The sequence below is a fragment of the Anabrus simplex genome, chromosome 3 (assembly GCF_040414725.1).
Source record: "Anabrus simplex isolate iqAnaSimp1 chromosome 3, ASM4041472v1, whole genome shotgun sequence".
NCBI classification, from domain to species: domain Eukaryota; kingdom Metazoa; phylum Arthropoda; class Insecta; order Orthoptera; family Tettigoniidae; genus Anabrus; species Anabrus simplex.
Genome location: NC_090267.1, coordinates 288459866 through 288480341, shown reverse-complemented (window position 1 = coordinate 288480341; position 20476 = coordinate 288459866).

Here is a 20476-nt window from a genome sequence, read left to right as displayed (position 1 = left end):
AGTGGTTAGCGTTAGTAGCTGCCAACCCCGGAGGCCCTGGTTCGCTAGGGGATTTACGTCGCACCGACACAGATAGGTCTTATGGCGACGATGGGATAGGAAAGGCCTAGGAGTTGGAAGGAAGCGGCCGTGGCCTTAATTAAGGTACAGCCCCAGCATTTGCCTGGTGTGAAAATGGGAAACCACGGAAAACCATCTTCAGGGCTGCCGATAGTGGGATTCGAACCTACTATCTCCCGGATGCCCTGGTTCGATTCCCAGCTCTGTCACGAAATTTGAAATGTGGTACCAGGGCTGGAACAATGTTCACTCAGCCACGGGAGCTCAATTGAGTGGAGGTGGGTTCAACTCCCACCTCAGCCTCCTCGAAGTGCTTTTCCATTGTTTCCCACTTCTCCTCCAAGAAAATGCCAGGATGGTACCTACCTTAAAGCCACAGCCGCTTCCTTCCCTCTTCGTTGTTTATCCGTTCCAATCTTCCCATTCCTCCACAAGGCCCCTGTTCAGCATAACAGGTGCAGCAGCCTGGGCGAGGTACTGGTCCTCCTCCGCAGCTGTATCCACGACACAAAGTGCCACGCTCCAGGGCACTGCCCTTGAGGCGGTGGAGGTGGGATCCGTCGCTGAGTCCGAGGGAAAAACCAACCCTGAAGGGTGAACAGGTTAAGAAAGAAAGAAAGAAAGAAAGACAGTACTCATGGGGATGCAATACTTTTAAAAATATGATCAGAATGAGGTTTTAACCTATTGTAGGTCCTTATCATTTTAAGCATTCCTGTCAGAAATATTTATGTCCACGGTTTTTATTGTAATTTACGCTTAACCACAACAGCCAAGCAGGGTAACGCTCTTGTTCCGATTTCGAGGCCTATTCGTATGTCACTGTACGACGATTTCGAACTACCCTACAATCAGCTGATCGTGATGTTGGCCTCGTGCCGCAACATGATGAAGCGGCAGTATTCGCACTGTATGATTGTTAATGCTTTAAGCTTTCGGCTAACGGTCGTCAATTCTGCCCAAGTGATTTTAAAATGCGTATTTTCAAACTTTTCGTCATTCAAAAGCCACGCCTCCTTGCTGGTGTGACCACAGGAAACATGGCGGACGTTCGTTCTATTACCTTCACCCAGGCAGCGCTTCCGCCTCTCTTTGTTATTCTAGCTCGTTGGTTACAGCACAAATCCTTGTTTTGAATTTGTAAAGTGTAAAATTCAGTAGGGAATTTCCTCTAAGCAACCTGGGTGTGTTTAAGTCGTTATATTCTTAGAGTGATCACACTGATAAGAGTGGTCGCAAATCGAACAATGTTTTAACGTGTCAAGAAATAAATTAGTCTTGCATTCTGTCTGAATGGCCGCAAATGGGACTGATCGGAAATGGTTAAGACCTGGCAGAACATTTAAATGGGATATGACTGATGGCCTGGTTGACATTTCCACCATCACACACAGCTGACTTCTTTGATTTCCACTTCGATGCGAACGCAGCACAGCATCCGTGATTGGTTCGTAGTATCCTATTAAGACGAGCCCTTAGATGACGACGTAGGTTAAATCCCGGGAACGTAGCTTTCAGCTTTTTGATGGCGTACCATTATCAGGATGCCTTGAAGTATCATTCTTCATCGTATTTTTGCTTCAAATTGAAAGCATTTAGTGTGTTTCTTGATGTTGGACGATGGTGTGCTTTCTTCTGGTCCAGAAGATCAGTGTGAGCCGAGGGTTAGAAAGTATATTTCAATACTCGAGGGCAAGAGCATTTTCCCATCTGGGGCGTGAGGAACAATATCGCAGAGTGTTGGTAACCAGCAGAGAGGAGTGGAAGTAATGGTTCCTGATATCAGGCTCATTGTCTGGTTCAACTGGACATCGATCAACTTAGCAAGCCAAGCTGAAGCACAGCATTCAATAACAGGAATGAAGTGTCCATTTCCTTAAGCAATCACCTAACTTAGTCAAGTCATCCGTCAAGGTGTCCTCAGTTACTGCAATAGACTGATGACCGATTGCTATGGCCCTATTGTCAGCCTATCCGAATTTCCTGTTAGATGTTGTTGGCATTTCATTCAGGTATAAGTTGTTATCTAGATGCACTGGGATCTATCCATTACCCAGAAATTTGTTAATTACATTTATTATTTTCCCGTAGAGTAATATTTGTATACATGGGTCCTTTCCTCCAGACAGTGACATGCGCTGTTGTTAGGCCTATAAATGATGTCAATGTTTTGAGCTTCTTTTGAAAATCATGCTCACTGTAGGTGGTCAGTGCTAGTACTCGGTCTCCACATTTTTGACAGTTTTGGTCAGGTCTAACGCCCGCTTGTCCTGGAATTGACATACTTTACTTTAGACCCAGTATGATTGTATATAATTCTCAAATAGAAACAGCATTTTTTGAGTGCAATCGGACGGTAGCTCGCAGGTCTATCACTTGGCAGCTTAGGTTTCAAAAGTGCTATTATCTTGGTGTTCCTGAATTTCTTAGGTGGGATTTCGACAGTTAAGATGTTACTGAACATTTTGCAAACCACTGTTTGGTGTTCATATCACAGTAATTTAGAAATTCTGGAAGAATTCCATATTCTTCGGCTGCTTTCCCTGACAATTTTAGCTGCTGGCGACCATCCTCTATCTCGTCTATTGTGAATGGATTTGAATAAGTTGTTGAATCTTGTGTAGTTACGCCTATATATTTCTCGGGCATAATTTTTAATCAATAGAACCTTATTAAACACCGACACAATTCTTTTATCAATTATATTAGGATGGATGTCGGTTTCCTGTTTAATTACAGAACAACTGGCATCCAGCTTCCTTAGAATATTCCAGGATTTTCTGCTCGAGTGTATAAAATTCATATTCGACTTTGAGCATGGTCAAGTTGCTGAAGAAAATCGTCAGCGATATCTTGGTCTCCTCTTTGAAGAAACTCTTTGTATAATCGATCGCATTCTGTATTCCATCATGGGATGAAGCCTACTCTTTGCGTTAGCCTCGTGGTTTGGATTTCTTGGCAGTGGAGAGAATAACTTTACCAATCTGCTGTTCTGGCTAGCTTCCGAGATAATCCATCTGACAACGGCATCAAATTTAACTTCAATTACTCTAATCTGCCTTCCAAAAATTCCATCTGGAACGTAGTGTTCTTCTAACCACTCTGATTTTTACCCAGTTTCAGCTATTTCAGGATGACCTTGACTTTGTGAGAAGTCCTTTTGACCTTTCCTTGTGACTGGGAATGAGGTATGGAGAGTATCACTTATTACAATACCGAGATCTGGGTTCTAGTCCTGTTTCAATCTTCCAGATTTAAAGAACGCTTGATCCTTTGCTTCAAAAACTAGATGCATATTGTTCCTTTCCATCCAGTCTACCAAGTCCTCCACATTCTGGTCACTAGAAGAGTTTTTCCAGTTCAGGTGATGACTGCTGAAGTCACCCACATCAAGCGTATAACAGGGCGTTCAAAGCTATTAAGAGGCATGACTGGCCACCCAGTATAAGGAGGCCTGTAAGTATTAAAAATTTTCTTACCAGCCACGTACACTACGATGGAAAAAATTCCATCGGTACAACTCTCCTCTACAAGTCTGACATTATGTACGTACATCATTTCGTATGTGCCTAATTGTGCCCTACTGTGTGTGATATGTAACACCAGCAGGGTTATATCAATGAATTCTTCCTCTCAGTCTAACTTTCGTTCCATTACCATCATGATTCCCTTAAATGAGGAATCTATCGACCTTATTTTCACGAAGAACTCTGGATAGGTGGATACTTTTAGCATTGCTAATATCCTCAAAGTTAAGCTGTTAGATTCAAAGTGATAGTCTAAGTCTACGACTTAGATGGTCCTCAAAAGAACCGTTGGTGTGCCTCATAAGCTCTACGTAATTTTCTGGTCGCCAGGTGATCAAATTTAATAGTTGACAGCGTATGCAGCGAATTTTTACATCATAAAATATTTGGAAAACCTGATAAAACAATATTTAAAGATTATTATAAATATATTTGATTCAAAAAATACAAATCTATCTATACATATATATGAAAATAGACGTGTGTGTCCGTATATTTCACCTTGCAGCCAAAACTACCCATCGCAGACCGCTGGTGTTTGTGTGTGATAGTAGCCGCGAATTTCCCATCGTGCGCTATGGTGGTTGCGTGTCAGTTGCTTTGGTGGTGTGGGAGATGTGGGGGTAGAAATTGGCCAACTACATATAAAAATAGGTGTGTGTGTGTGTGTGTTCGTATATTTCACCTTGCAGCCGCAACTATCCATCGCAGATCATTGTGTTTGTGTGCAGTAGTAGCCTCGAGTCTCCCATCGCGCACTGTAGTGGTTCTGTGTCGGTAGCTGTGGTGGTGTGGGAAATGCGGGGGTTGAAATTTGCCGACTACATATAAAAACAGGCGTGTGTGTTTCACACATGGTCGGCTGACTCGGCTCTACGTTGCTTTCTCCCGTGTCGGACAAGCAGAAAATCTGTTTGTTCATGGGCCAGACAACAAGACATCAAATGTAGTGTATAAGAAAGTACTTTTTATGAAATTACTTAGAATGTTAGATATTTATGTACCCCGAAAAAATAATAAAAATAAAAGAAACAGAAAGGAGTGGTCCTTTAATTCCGTATTATACAGAAAAATCCGCACGGGTGTACAAAAATACCAGCGGTGTGGGTTGTCTTCAGCTAGTAGATATATAAAAAAGTATGTTGCTATGATCACTGTATCAAGCCTACATACATGCATACTTAATTGCTCGCTTACAAACCTATTAAGAGAGGGGCCGGGCTGAGTGGCTCAGACGGTTAAGGCGCTGGCCTTCTAACCCCAACTTGGCAGGTTCGATCCTGGCTCAGTCCGGTGGGATTCTGAAGGTGCTCAAATACGACAGCCCCGTGTCGGTAGATTTACTGGCACGTAAAAGAACTCCTGCGGGACTAAATTCCGGCACCTCGGCGTCTCCGAAGACCTTAAAAAGTAGTTAGTGGGACGTAAAACAAATAACATTATTATTATTATTATTAAGAGAGGGAGAAATTTATTAGCTTAGCGTTATGACTTGGAATCTGAAACGTGTTTTCGACTTATAAATTGAAATTTCTTATCACAATGAACCGACTAGACATTAATTATGAAAGGAAAATGTCTGTCTTAATATATATTCGAGGTCTGTGTAGATATTATGACAGCATTCCGCTCTTAAAATTCAGGAACATTACACATTACTCTTCAACCTCGTTGAAGCAATAGTAACGTTTAGTTGATCTTCTCAATGCAGACCTTCTGCAATAACATCCCGCTGTGGAACGGGACAGCAGATACTACTGTGGTATCGCATGCCTGTCGTAAAAGGCGACTAAAAGGGGACCTCCAGGGCTCTCAACTTGGGAGCGTGGCTTGGTGACCACAGGTACCCCAGCTGAACCTGGCGGTTTTTTCGACTTACTTGTGCCCAACTTCTGTGTTTTGTCTTTCTGGCCAACTATATTTCGCTCCAAACCCCACGGTATTGGATTTTCGACGCCTAGGGAGTCTCTTATTTTCACGCCCGTCCTTACTTTTCTCTTACCTTTGACGACACCTTCATTCTTTGAAAGGTCGGACTTATTTCACCTCTTCCTCTGATTAGTTCAGAGAAGATAGTTGTACCTTCTCTTAAAACAATAATCACCGGGCGAGTTAACCGTGCGGTTAGGGGCGTGCAGCTGTGAGCTCGCATCCGGGAGATAGTGCGTTCGAACCCCACTGTCGGTAGTCCTGAAGATGGTTTTCCGTGATTTCCCATTTTCACACCAGGCGAGTGCTGGAGCTGTACCTCAGTTAAGGCCACGGCCGCTTCCTTTCCATCTCTAGGCCTTTCCTGTCCTATCGTCGCCATAAGACCTACCTGTGTCGGTGCAACGTAAAGCAAATAGCGAAAACAATAATCACCACGACCACCTCAGCAATATTCTCCCCAAGAGAAGTGTAAGAAAAAGATGAACAGGCATGTTGATATTCTAAGAGGTGAAATTTGCATCTTGCTATTGAAAATGAAAACCTACAACCTGTTTTCCAGTCATTGACCGGGTCAGGGATGTAATGAATGAACCATATATAGGCTGTTCTTACAATGGGGTCGCCACTCCCAAGGTGATTTTATTAATGAGTGATAACAGTATTCGAGAGATAGTAGGTTCGAACCCCACTATCGGCAGCCCTGAAGATGGTTTTCCGTGGTTTCCCATTTTCACACCAGGCAAATGCTGGGGCTGTACCTTTATTAAGGCCACGGCCGCTTCCTTCCCACTCCTAGCCCTTTCCTGCCCCATCGTCGCCTTAAGACCTATCTGTGTCGGTGCGACGTAAAGCAACTAGCAAAAAAAAATGATTGATAAATGCTATGAAATGATAATGGAGAGTGTTGCTGGAATGAAAGATGACAGGGAAAACCGGAGTACCCGAAGAAAAACCTGTCCCGCCTCCGCTTTGTCCAGTACAAATCTCACATTGAGTCACCGGGATTTGAACCACGGTATCCAGCTGTGAGAGGCCGACGCGCTGCCGTCTGAGCCACGGAGGCTCCCCATCTTGCTATTATTATGGAGTAATTGGACTAACTCAATACACAAAGAACAAAGAAACGGCTAGCATATTTAAAACCAAAGAAAGGTCATATGAAATATTTTCGATCTTATCAATTTTAAATCTTGCTTTTGTCAATTCTTAAGCCTAAGTTTAGAGCTGATTCTCATCTCGAAGAAAGGAATGCGATTGCTACGATATAAATGACCTCATTCAGCCCAGTTTTTTTTATATAACCTAACCCATATGAAAGCAAACTTAAGTCTTACCATTTTTGAAAAGTTTGAAGGGGAATGTGTACATAGCATTGACTTCTTCCCCTGTTTCCTTACGATTATGAATAACTCGGCAGTCAATTGTATGTTGACAGGAGCTGCCCCCTGCTTGTTTACGCATCTCTGGTCAAGTCAGGTGGAACCATGCGTGGCTCATGAAGGTTCCACGTTCCCTCTCCATCCATGCCGTACCGTTGACGTTTTGATGTTTGCGGCTTAATGTAGCGTTAAACTTGGCAATCATATCCCGGATGCGCTTCTTGAGTTTCGTCTGTTTCGGAGCTTAGTTGTTGTGCCGCTTGGGAGCGCGCCAGTGGTAAGCTCAAAACTGTGCATAACAGAATATATTATTTAAAAGGAGGGAGCCTCCTCAAAGAAAGACAACGTCATGATGAGGGTGGTCAATATAGTGGATTGCGAAATCTATAGAACGCTTTTTAAGGCATTCAGAAAGATGTATTCAATTCTGACGTGTTCTGTCAAGAACTCTTCCGATCGTAACGGTCTGTCAAACATTTTTATGGATTATTCTTTAATGGGCTTGTTTAAAGAACTGTTTCGAATATAAATATTTCTCTTGGACTTATTATTAGCTAGAGAAACTGTAATGAAGTATTACGATTGTAGATCCATCATCTGCACACTATTATGTTCCGACGAGGTTTTGGCCGGATTATTTATTTATTTATTTATTTATTTATTTATTTATTTATTTATTTATTTATTTATTTATTTATTTATTTATTTATTTATTTATTTATTTATTTATTTATTTATTTATCTATTTATTTATTTATTTATTCCCAAGATCAGGCAAATATAGTTGACGAAGAAAATATCGATAAGGATATTTCATGAAAATTATTTCCATCGTTATGGAAACTGCGAATACCCTGCTAAGGGTTATTATTTGGAGCCAGAGGAAATGTTTAAAAATTGTTGCGGAATTATGAAAACAACTCGGCACAGAAAATACTTCGCTAAACTTTATTGCGGAAGGTACAATAACAGACCATACTTACAAAACCTGATGGTTTAGGCTTACATTTTTTAAATCAGTAATTCACGTTTTATGTCCAGAAATGGATGGAAGGATATGCTGTGTCGCTTGCAACTTGAACAAAATCAAGTAGCTTCACTTATTTATTCAATAGCCATAATCGCATTTCTTTCCTTCCTTCTTCCTTTCTCTCTTTCTTTCTTTCTAGGTATCTATCTTTTATTTGTCTTGTTTCGCTTGGCGTAGTCAAAGCTATGAAATCTTCTCTTACACAAAACCAAAGTTAACGACACTAATACAATTTACAGTTATTGGGAAATAATTTTGAAAAGCTAACTTACTGTATAAAATAATTGTAACTGCATTAGGAATTTGATAATTTAAAAAGCACGTATGACTTATTTTAGTTCCAGGAGTGTCCGATGACATATTCCTTTCGCCAGTTCTGTAGCTGCTTTTGGTATCATTCCGTCATTTACCTGAAGTTGAAATGGGAAACCATGGAAAACCATTTCGAGGACGGTCTACAGGGGATTTGAATCTACCTGTCTCCCGAATACAGAGCTGGCAGCCATAACTGGCCGTGCCGCAACACACTGAACTAACCTGTTCGATGTAACGTTTTTTTAAAACTTGCTTTACGTTGCACCGACATAGGTAGGTCTTATGGTGGCGATGGGATAGGAAAGGCCTAGTAGTGAGAAGGAATCGGCCTTAGTTAAGGTACAGCCCCAGCATTTGCCTGGTGTGAAAATGGGAAAACCGCGGAAAACCATATTCAGGGTTGCCGGCAGTGAGGCTCGAACCCACTATCTTCCGGATGCAAACTCACAACTGCTCACCCCTAACCGCACGGCGATCTCGCCGGGTACAACAACAACAATAATAATAATAATAATAATAATAATAATAATAATAATAATAATAATAATAATAATAATAATAATAATAATAATAAGTTTTTTACTTTACTTCCTCTTCATGGATTAGGCTAATAGTGTGTTCCGACCTCAGATTTCATTCCATCTCTTCATAGTACTACCAATATCTCTTCAATATCTCTTCTTCCCGTAGGATGGTATTCCAGGGCAAGTTTTGGTATTCTGTCGTTATCCATCCTCAGAACGTGGTTTTTCCAATTTATCCTGTTTTCGGATATTCTCAAAGGCGGAAGACGAATGTCAGATTCCCAACGGTGGAGAGAGCAGAAGAACCTAGTGGAGAAAACCACGAAGAATAAAAATCAAAATTTTGGACTAACAAACCGATCTTATCTTGGAATTTATTTTCTACCCTGTACTATGTACAATTTCAATTGCAGAATGGAAAGTCCTCAAGAGGAATCCACCATTGCGTTATGTAATGCATCGGGACCTAGGGTTCTGTGGATTCCCAACATCTGCAATAGGGATGAGTCGGAGAATCCTTGGTATCCATTCAGACGCAAGTTAAAGAAGAAATTTTTTGCAGATACTTTCAATGTAAATTGCTTATTAAAAACTGATAAACAGAAAGAACTGTAAATTCTTTTAAACAAACATGAAGTACATATTCTAGCAGTACAAGAAACAAGATTGTTGGATGAAAATTTAACAGAAAACAAGAGCCATAGAAATTTTAAGGATAAACCAGCAATCAACGTGATGAAATGAACGCCACTTATTGGTACTGCATTTTTATGTTCATAAAAATGAAATAGACAATGTAAGAGAATTCAAAGCCAGTTCAGGAAGAATATATCATCTCACAATTAAATGTAAAAATAAACAGTATACCTTTGTAAATTACCATGCACCAATAAATGAAGATAACAAGAAAAATCCCAGTAAATTCTGGGAACTTCTGGAAGAGGAAATATCCAAAATCTCAGAATTGAATGTTCTGATGCTAATGATGGATTTCAATATTTCAATGCACAAAACAATAGGTAAACATTAGGGGAGTATCCAGCTCGTAAAAGAACAAACAAAAATGTAATGAGACTATTTAATCTCTGTAAAACTTTTCAGTTGAAATTAATGTTGACTTTCCTCAGAAAACTACCAAGAAGAGGTAAAACATGGATATCTCTGAATTCAGTGTTGGAGGAATACCAGCTGGATCATATGTCTATTTCTCAAAGAAATATTAAAGAAATCATGAATGTATAAGTAGTAAGAAATAGAGAATTTTACTCTGATCACTACCCCTCTCAAGTTAAAATCAAACTTCCCTCTCATAAAAATAAAAGAAGACAAAAGGAATTAATAACATAGACAGGAAACAATAAAACATGTTCAAGAAGAAATTCAACTAACTCAAAATGGTAACTGGCAAGAACTATCCAAATAAATTAACAGTGTAGTAAAGGACGTATGCGGGTCAGCAAAAACTAAAAGGAAAATTTGGTGGAAGGAAACTTGTGAAGAAGTGCTAACAGAAAGAACAAAACTATGGGAAAAATGGAAATGCTCTGGAAAGAAAGAACACTTTGAGCAATTTAAGGAGCAAAGAAAAGAAGCAAGAATAATGAGTACTAAAGGATCTTTTGAAAAATCACAACTTTTTGAAATACAGGATAACTTTTACAAAAAGTAACTCACGGAATTTCTATCAAACGTTTAAAAACAACCTGAAGGGTTATCAAGATCCAAGTATTTGCTTCAGAGATGAAAATAGCATAATAGGTCTAACTAATACCGAGAACTGTGAAATACTACCGAAACACTTCAATCAACTTCTGCACTGTGAAGAGCCGAACCACAAGTTAGAATTTCCAGCGATTCATGAAAACTTAGAAGCAGATCCACCACCTACTGTTGAAGAAATTGATCAGTCAATTAAAATCCTAAGAAACAACAAAGCTAGTGGAGAAGCCTCCATTACAGCTGAAATAAAATTGTCTCAACCAAAAATCATAAATGAACTTCAAATCATATTTGAAGAAATCTGGAAAACGGAGAAGACCCCGGAAGAAATACACCCTTTGCAAAGAAAGGTAACAAGCAAGACGTTAACAACTATAGAGGTGTATCCCTTCTGCCAGTGGCTTATAAGATATTTTCAACAATATTACTGAACAGGATAGAAGCAACTCTTGGCTGTCATTTGGGTGAATATCAGAGTGGATTTTGAAAGGGCAGATCTTGCTCAGAACAGATATTCAACCTGAATTCCATAATCCGTCACAAATTAATGAACTCCAAAGACATAGTAGTAACATTTATAGATTTAAAAAAAAGGCTCTTGATTATGTTGATAGGGAAACTCTAGATAAAATAAACCGAGAGTTCGGAGTTAAAACCAAATTGGCAAACCTAATCAGCTGATTCCTATAATTTGCAGTTCTTAGTCCCCGGCATACTTTGTACTTTGCACCTTCGTTTATTCAACGAGTTAATCAAATTCCTATATCCCAATAATATTGCAATTCAAGTCCACGGCGTAATTTAGACAGGTTCTTTCTTTCCTTTTCTCTTTTAGAAATGATTGTAGACAACCACTTATTATCCAGCATTTTTTTTTTTGCTTCTTGCTTTATGTCGCACCGACACAGATAGGTCTTATGGCGACGATGGGACAGGAAAGGGCTAGGAGTGGGAAGGAAGCGGCCGTGGTCTTAATTAAGGTACAGCCCCAGCATTTGCCTGGTGTGAAAGTGGGAAACCACAGAAAACCATTTTCAGGGCTGACGACAGTGGGGTTCGAACCTACTATCTCCCGAATACTGGATACTGGCCGCACTTAAGCGACTGCAGCTATCGAGCTCGGTTTTCCAGCATTTAAGGGAGATACAACAATGCAGCTGGACAAAGTGATGGCCTATTTAGAGTCCCAGACTGAAACCACACCGGCAGAACTGATGTTAGTAAAATGTCTTCTTGATCGTGCTGTGCGCAAACGCTATACAAATGTAAAACAGAAAAAGCTCACACATTATTTGAGTGCACAAAACAGAGTCGTAAATGTAAGAAAAGTGTTCTTATTGAAGAAAGGTATTACTGTACAACTTATGCCAATGTATTACAGGGTCTTTATTTATGCTTGGCAGGGACTTTTTCGCTCGACCTTGGCCGCCAGTGACGGTTCAGTTGCCGCCTACCGCGCGTGCGTATGTACGGCAGAATACGGTGCTCAAAATCATTATCATGCATTTTGCTCACCATGTTTACAGTTTAGGCTCAAAAATCATTATCATGCATTTTACTCTCCATTTTTACAGTTTATGCTGAAAATGTTCCCCATGCGCTGCCAAAATAATCGGCATCTCCTAATGAAGTTTTCGGTTACTCTACCAAGTTCTTCAGCACTGATGGATGCAATTGCAGCTCTTATATTGTCTTTAAGTTCATCTAGTGTGTGAGGGTTGTTCCCATAAACTACATTTTTAACATTCCCCACAAATAAAAATCACATGCCGTTAAATCTGGGCTACGAGGGGGCCACAGATTTTTTACTTATGATCCTCGTACCATACACGCTTCAGTAAGGAGATAACGACCTTTGAGTCTATTTTTTATTGTTTATTGTTTACGTTTGAATCTCTTGCCCAGTTGTTTCATTGTCCGATTGATAGGAATGGGTCTCCCTGGAAATTTCGCTCGAAACTTTTGTCTTGCCCTAGCGCACGATTTTCTGCACTTAATGTAAGTATTGTGCAGATATACACGTTCACGTAACGAATATTTCACGTACATTACAGCACTATACAAATCACAATAAAACACTATACAATATGACATACAGTATGCAGTAGCTTTATTGAACACCCTACTATCTCGGAGCTCAGTTCTCAGCAACTGCAGAAGTGTCGGAAACCGCGCGCGCCAGCGGCCGGTAGCGTCCTGTGAACGGCCGCCAAGTTCGAGCGATACAGTCCCTGCCAAGCATAAATAAAGACCCTGTATTTATTTCTTAGTTTTTCGGATATCCGGAATTTCGATAATCCGGATCAGTTCCGGTCCCCCTTAATCCGGATAAACCAGGTTCTTGCGTAATCCACCAACTGTAAGGATCATATAACCACATTTCAGTTGAGAATTTTATTGTAGATACGGCATATTATATAGTATCTTGCCTGCTATATTCGGGTGTATCTTTGTGTGTGTATCTTTCATGTGTATCTATTACAGCATAGTAGGATAAAATAGTACTAATAATAATCTGTCTACGCATTTAGCCTTGTTGATAATCTTTGAGTAGTTCTTGCGAATTTCAAACTTGCAATCTTCATTTCTATTTGTGCTTAGTAATAACACATTGTAATTAGGATACGTCTGAACGTAGTTTAAAATTATTGTAGTGTATTTTATTAACGTGCTTATTCTATTACTGTTGACAAACTTAACCATAATAGGTATTTTTATTTGATCTTGTATTGACTCGTATAAATCTATTGACAAGGTGGACCCAACATAAACTATTTTAAATACCGTAGTTTCCTTAGTAGATTTATTATATTGCTGTAAGAATATTTGTGTAGTATAGTAGAAGTATCTGTTGAAACCCTCTTACTAGAATTCTCTTGCAGTAATTAGGATAGACTTGACTGCAGTTTAGACTTGTGTAATTGTTGTGTATTCCTTTCGGTATTCAGTTATTAATGTCAGTTCTTATCCTGTTAGGGTGTTGTAGGATAAAAATATAGTACGACTAAGTAGTATTGCAGTGTAACATAATACTAATTTCCTTATTGTCGTGTGATACTTGTGTACTATCCTAGACAATATTTGTTTCATTTCATTTTTTGCACATAGTAAGTTATTATGTTTTCCCTTTTCATTTAACTTTCCGTTAAGAATTGCTAAGGAGTGCAAATGTAGGAACTGTTGGTGTGGCCAGGCATTAAAGAGTATGAGGGAGGAGTTGGAGAGTTTGAGGGAGATAATTACGATTCTCTCAGAAAACAAAAAGGAAGTCAGGCATCCCACAAACAATGTACAGGGTACAGTAGGTGTAAAAGAGGGATGGAAAGGAAAGGGGGAAATTGTAGACCCAGGTGGTCTAACGTTTTAAGGGAAAGGAGATTGCCGGCTAAGGGCTCTATTCAGAATCGGAATTCGGGACAGTTGTCTGTCAGAAATCAGTACGAGTCACTGCACGTAGAACAACAGAGGAAAGATGAGGAACAGGGAACTGTTGCTTAGAAGTGTGAAATAGGAGGAATGGAAAACGTAGGAAAGGGAAATGTGGAGTAGAGGATAGGAAAAGACAGGTGGAACAGGGCCATGACAGGGAGAAAAGGGAGGAGAAAGTAGCTTCTGCAGCTGTCAGGAAAGATAGGGCTGACAAGGAGGGGAGGGGATCAAATGAGGTGGGTATGGTTGAGGCTCTGGTCATGGGGGATTCCATTGTTAGACATGTGGGGAAAGTGTGCGGTGGAAATGGAACCACGGTAGAGGGATATCAGGGAATTAGGTTGAGGCGGATGTTGAGGAAAGTAAAAGAGAAGAAGGAGGGAAAGTGGAAGGTGGTAATGTTTCACGTTGGTACCAACAACATAAGGCAAGGAGGTATAAGGACCAACATAGATGGGGATGTGTGGGGTCTGGTAAATGCAGCACGGGTGATGTTTAAGGAAGCGGAGATTGTTATCAGTGGAATACTGTGTAGGAGGGATACTGACTGGAATGTGTTTGGGGATTTAAATGAAACTATGGAGTGGGTATGTGGAAAACGGGGAGTGAGATTTCTAGATCCTAATAGGTGGTTAGGAGATAGGGATCTGCGCACAGATGGCCTTCACTTAGACCACAGTGGTACGTATAAGTTAGACAATTTGTTTAGAAGGGTTATAGGGAGGTACATTCGGGGAAACGGGGTGGTCTAGGGAGCGGAGATGAGAGTACAGGGGTCTGGAAGTCAAGTAGGGATGACATAAAAATGTTAGTGTTGGACTGTGTAAGTATTGTAAAGAAAGGAATAGAATTAAGTAATTTAATAGATATATACTTACCAGATATTGTAATAGGAGTTGATTCGTGGCTGAAAAAACGATATAATGGGTGCAGAACTTTTCCCGCCGAACTGGAGTGAATATCGTACAGATAGGGTATGAATGGCAGGGGGAAGGGAAGTATTCATTCTGGTGAAAGAAGAATTTGTAAGCTACGAAAAAGTTAAAGATGAAAAACACGAAATTCTAGGTGTAAGGCTCATTTCTAAAGATAATAGGTAACTTGAGATCTTTGGCGTGTACAGACCGGGAAAGGGTAGCACTGGCGCCAATTCAAAAAATTTTGATAAGATAAATCAACTATGTGGGAAACGACATGGAAAAGAAAGTGATTGTAGCGGAAGATGTGAATTTATCTAATGTCAATTGGAGAGGTAATGCGAACGACGGGAAGCATGACGAAAAAATGGCAAATAAGTTAATATGGGAAGAACAGCTGATTCAGAAAGTGATGGAACCAACTAGAAGGAAGAATAATCTGGATCTGATGCTGGTAAAACCAGATGAGCTCTATAGAGAAACCGAAGTAATAGTTGATATTAGTGATCACGAAGCAGCTTTTAACGTAATTAAAAATAATTGTGACAAAAAGGAAGGTCTTAAAAGTAGGACTATTACGCAGTACCATATAGTTGATAAAACAGGCATGAGGGAGTTTTTTGAAAGTAATTATGATCGGTGGAAGATGGTAAATAAACAGACTCTGGGGATGGGTTTAAAGCAATTGTTGAGGAATGTGAAAACAGGTTTGTACCTTTAAAGTTGGTAAGGAATGGTAAAGACGCACATTATTATAATAGAGGAATAAAGAGACTAAGAAGGAGGTGCAGATTGAAAAGTAACAGAGTTAGAAATGGCTGGGGAAGTAAGGGGAAATTGAAAGAACTTACTAGGAAATTGAATCTAGCACAGAAGGCAGCTAAGGATAACATGATGGCAAGCATAATTGGCAGTCATACGAATTTTAGTGAAAAAAAGGAAGAGTATGTATAGGTACTTTAAAGCAGAAACGGGTTCCAAGAAGGACATTCTAGGAATAATTAATGAGCAAGGGGAGTGTATGTGAGGATCTTCAAAAGGCAGAATTAGTCAGTTTGCAGTATGTAAACCTCTTCGTCACCAAACATCTCCGCAAAACATGGTCCAACGATCTCGTGCAGCAGGTTTAGGTACACGTCCCGAGTCATAGTTTGTTGGAAGAGGAATGGTTCCAGAATGCCCAACGCAGATATTCCACACCACACTGTAACCGATGGGAGGTTGACACGGTACTCCACATTAACATGCGGACTGTGAGGAACCCAGTAGGAGCAACTGTGTCGATTTATTAGAGAGTTTTCGCACCCAAGCCGTTCGCTAACCGGTTGACGCTATATTGAGTCATTTAATTTAAATATGGCCTTTTGTTCCATATAATTTTGCTCAGGAATGCTGCATATTCCACAGATTTGTCCAGATACCAATAACAAAATTGAACCCTCCGGTGAGGATCACCGTCAGTGAGAGAATGGGTTGACGTTGGAATGCAACTCTTGCCATGGATTCGCTTCGACGTGCGATGAACGCTCGATTTTGGCAGTCCTGTATCGCTAGCAGCTTGTCGTACAGACTTCCGTTGCGATCTTGAACTTTCAGTAACACTTCATAACAAACTTAAGTTCTTGAAAGCTTAGCTTAGTCCCACCTGGGCCATTATTTCTCGTTAGCAGCACATGTAAAGCAACATAACAGCACTGAATTATAGCCATTCAATAGGCGAGTACGTTTTTGGGACATTCTGTGCATACGGTATTAAAACTTGTGTGAGAGAGATTTATTCTTTGTAGAATTGGCAACAACAAGCTTGATCTTGTCTTATGAATTTTGAAATTCTCTCGTTTATCCTACATTCTGCATTATTCTGAAATATTAATGCTCCTGAGAAAAAACAGTATTTGTAATAACTGTGTGGGGGTGAGAATGGGGCATGAGATATGCACAGCTTACAAAAGGGGGTACTAGCTGGAAAAGTTTGTGAAACTCTGTGAAACTGTGCAATACCTGAACCAATCTAAGAATTTTAGGCAATGCATTTCGTTTTGAATAACCCATGAATGCGTTATGGGAAGTTAACCGCTTCACATTCCACGACAATAACACCGCTTCCCTCGTCTGCCAACAGCAGATTTATATGCATAGATGTGTATGAATGTCGGTACTGGAGTTTTGCTTGTAATGGCATAGCCGGTTTGGATTAAGGCCTACCTATCCTTTCATCAAGAATGTGAGGCTTAATTTCCATAAACCATAACTAAAACGTGGTACAAAGCAAAGGTAACTCTTTGAAACAATTGTGTCTTGTATAGAAATACTGTAATACATTGCATTCACTGAATATTGAAAATCAGTTTTATATGGGTGTAAACTGATAAGTTATGATCTGTATTGTGATGGCAAAATGTGCGTATTCATCTCTTGGAAGGCTGCCCCCCACTCGCACCCTTCCTCTTCACAAGACACGCCGTTTGAAAAATGGTTTTCAACTCGACGATTAAAGTTGCTGTATAGACAAGTAGGCATCATTCAGCACGCCCTAGTCCATTGATTTCGTATCCGTAGGAACACAATCGAGTATCGTGTTCCCAGGAGCACAATAGAGCCCACAGTTCATGCAGAGACACGTGGGACATAATGGAAGTGAAAATAATTGAACGAGTCAAACACACTCTCAGGGAATGGTCTTCATCATCCTAAATTCCGCTACCATTCTGGCTGTAAAAGACCTGAGTGAAGTCCTCATGCTATTGCTAAAACTCACTTACAGACAGAATGTCTAACGTTCTCTTAGCACCAATCAAAGAACAGCTTTTTTTAAAGGTGTTGAGAAGATGGTTTTCCGTGGTTTCCCATTTTCACACCAGGCAAATGCTGGGGCTGTACCTTAATTAAGGCCACGGCCGCTTCCTTCCAACTCCTAGACCTTTCCTATCCCAACGTCGCCATAAGACCTATCTGTGTCGGTGCGACGTAAAGCCCCTAGCAAAAAAAAAAAAAAGGTGTTGAGGAATATTTTGCTTTCTGTTTAATGTCCCAACTAATTCAGATTTTCGCTGGTGCTCGGTAGGAAAGACAGCGGTCGAGACCTTAATTAAGGGGAACTGGAACCTTAAAAATAGAAAAATTCGACATTTTAGACTTTCATACCACAGTGTTTACAACTTTCTGATTAAATGTGAGCATAATTTATCAAGAAACATTTCCCTGAAACAAGTGTTTGATGTTTATTAAATTATAGCTGCATTTACTTCTTCTTTACACATTTATTTGGAAATCTCCGCGTTTCCAAAACCAAGTCGCAGAGAAGGCATTGATTTCCACTCATTTCTGGAAACAGCTTCATCATTTACGTTGATAGCATAGTCGTGAAAATATGTCCGCCTAAAGTGGGCTATTGCCTTTGCTGGCAGGACCTATTGTTTACAGTGCACTATATCTTCTGGTATGGGCTAGAGTAATTGTGTTACTTTCATTGACCTGTCTCAGTCTCATCCTTGGCTTTGACAATATGAGAGTGACTGAGGTATGAGCGATGATAGTAATGTCATTCCTTCTGCAGCCAGTCCCTGCTATGCATGGTGTGAAAATGTTGCATTTGCATTGCATTTGCATTTCAGTGGGCTTGGCAGACTGATATGTAATAGCAACTTCTGGCTCGGTGAGGAAAGCAACGGGAAACTACCTCACTTCTCATTTCCCTAGTACGCCTCTTCAGTGATGCCTAGGCCATCTATGACAGCTTATGGCGGAGCTGTTGAGGATCCAACCAGCTTTAGGGCTGAAGACTGAACATACCATAGGCTACAGAGTGGGCTAATGGGTTTGTAACGCAGTGCTTCCTTTTATGAATATGCATAATCCATTAGTGTGATGGTATTTGATATTTTAAAGATAATTTATGCCTATTCCTCCATCCGACTCCTTTGTTGTATGGTCAGCGTAACAGCCTTAGCTCAGAGGGTCCTGGTTTCGATTCCAGATAGGGCTGGGGATTTAAGCCACATGTGATTAGTTCCTTTGGTTCGAGGACTGGGTGTTTGTGTCCGTCTTAAAACACACAGTACATCACACTACCAACCACTACGATGATAATGCCTTTGCTGACGAGATGTAGTGTTTACAGTGCACTATGTCTTCTGGTACGGGCTAGAGTAATTTGTTACTTTCATTGAACTGTCTCAGTCTCATCCTTGGCTTTGACAAAATGAATGTGACCGAGGTATGAGCGATGCTAGTAATACCATTCCTTATGCAGCCAGTCCCTGCTATGAATGGTGTGAAAATGTTGCTCACAGATCGGTTGGTGCGGGAATTTCAGTGGGTTTGGCAAACTTAGATGTAATGGAAACTTCTATCTCGGTGAGGAAAACAATGGGAACCTACCTAATTCCTCATTTCCCTAGTAGTGACGGCTGACCCACCTATGACGGCTGATGGCGGTGCTGCTGAGGTCCAAACCAGCATCCGAGCTGAGGGCTCAATATACAACATACTACAAAGATACGTAATAGTAAATTCATCTCTCCACGTAGTGTTGGCGTCGAGAAGAGAATCCGACCGTAAAAGTGGGCGAAATGCATATTTACATCAAATAACTCGGTAAAGATCAGGAAGAAGAACAAGTGTACCTATACGTATCAAACTACAGAACAGAGAACATACTGCAGGCCTACACATTTTCGTCAAGTTTTAACACAACTAACACAAACGACGGAACGAAAATCACAGCAAAGATCTTTCTCGCTGCCTGAATGAGACGCTCGCCTGCGAGTTTCGCCTCTTCTCAGAAACTTATTTCCTTAAAGTGAAATCATCAAAAGAGGTGGTACCGGGCGAGTTGGCCGTGCGCGTAGAGGCGCGCGGCTGTGAGCTTGCATCCGGGAGATAGTAGGTTCGAATCCCACTATCGGCAGCCCTGAAGATGGTTTTCCGTGGTTTCCCATTTTCACACCAGGCAAATGCTGGGGCTGTACCTTAATTAAGGCCACGGCCGCTTCCTTCCAACTCCTAGGCCTTTCCTATCCCATCGTCGCCATAAGAGCTATCTGTGTCGGTGCGACGTAAAGCCCCTAGCAAAAAAAAAAAAAAAAAGAGGTGGTGTGAGTTTTCGCAGTACTGATATAATGCTTTTGTGTCTACATTATTCATGACCTGCAAACTACTTTTTACTATTGAGATTTTGCATCAATAGATCCTTCTTTAGTCCCAATGATCTGCAACTGCAAGTCAGACTTTAATTCCACATCAATATTAGCAAAACTTATTACCAATATATTAGAATTAACTAAAACTCATTTTTTAACACTTTCTTCTTTTTTTCTTCTTCTTCTCATTCTTGGGCTTTTTCCAATTTATCGGGGGACTCCAAAACTATGTGAAGGTATACATTCACTATTGCATGTTTCTGTGGTGGTTGTTTGTTTTTTCCCTAGTAGTTTTACGTTGCACTGACACATCGAAGGTTTGTGACGACGCAAGGATGGGGAAGGGCTAGGATTAGGAAGATAGTGGTCGTGGCCTTAATTAAGGTAGTGTAGTCCCAAAATTTACCTGATGTGAAATTGGTTTGTTTGTCCAACCCTTGTCCCGTTTCCCTACGGGGTCGGGTATGAGGTGAGATGAATTTGTCGTGGCGGTTTTTTATGAC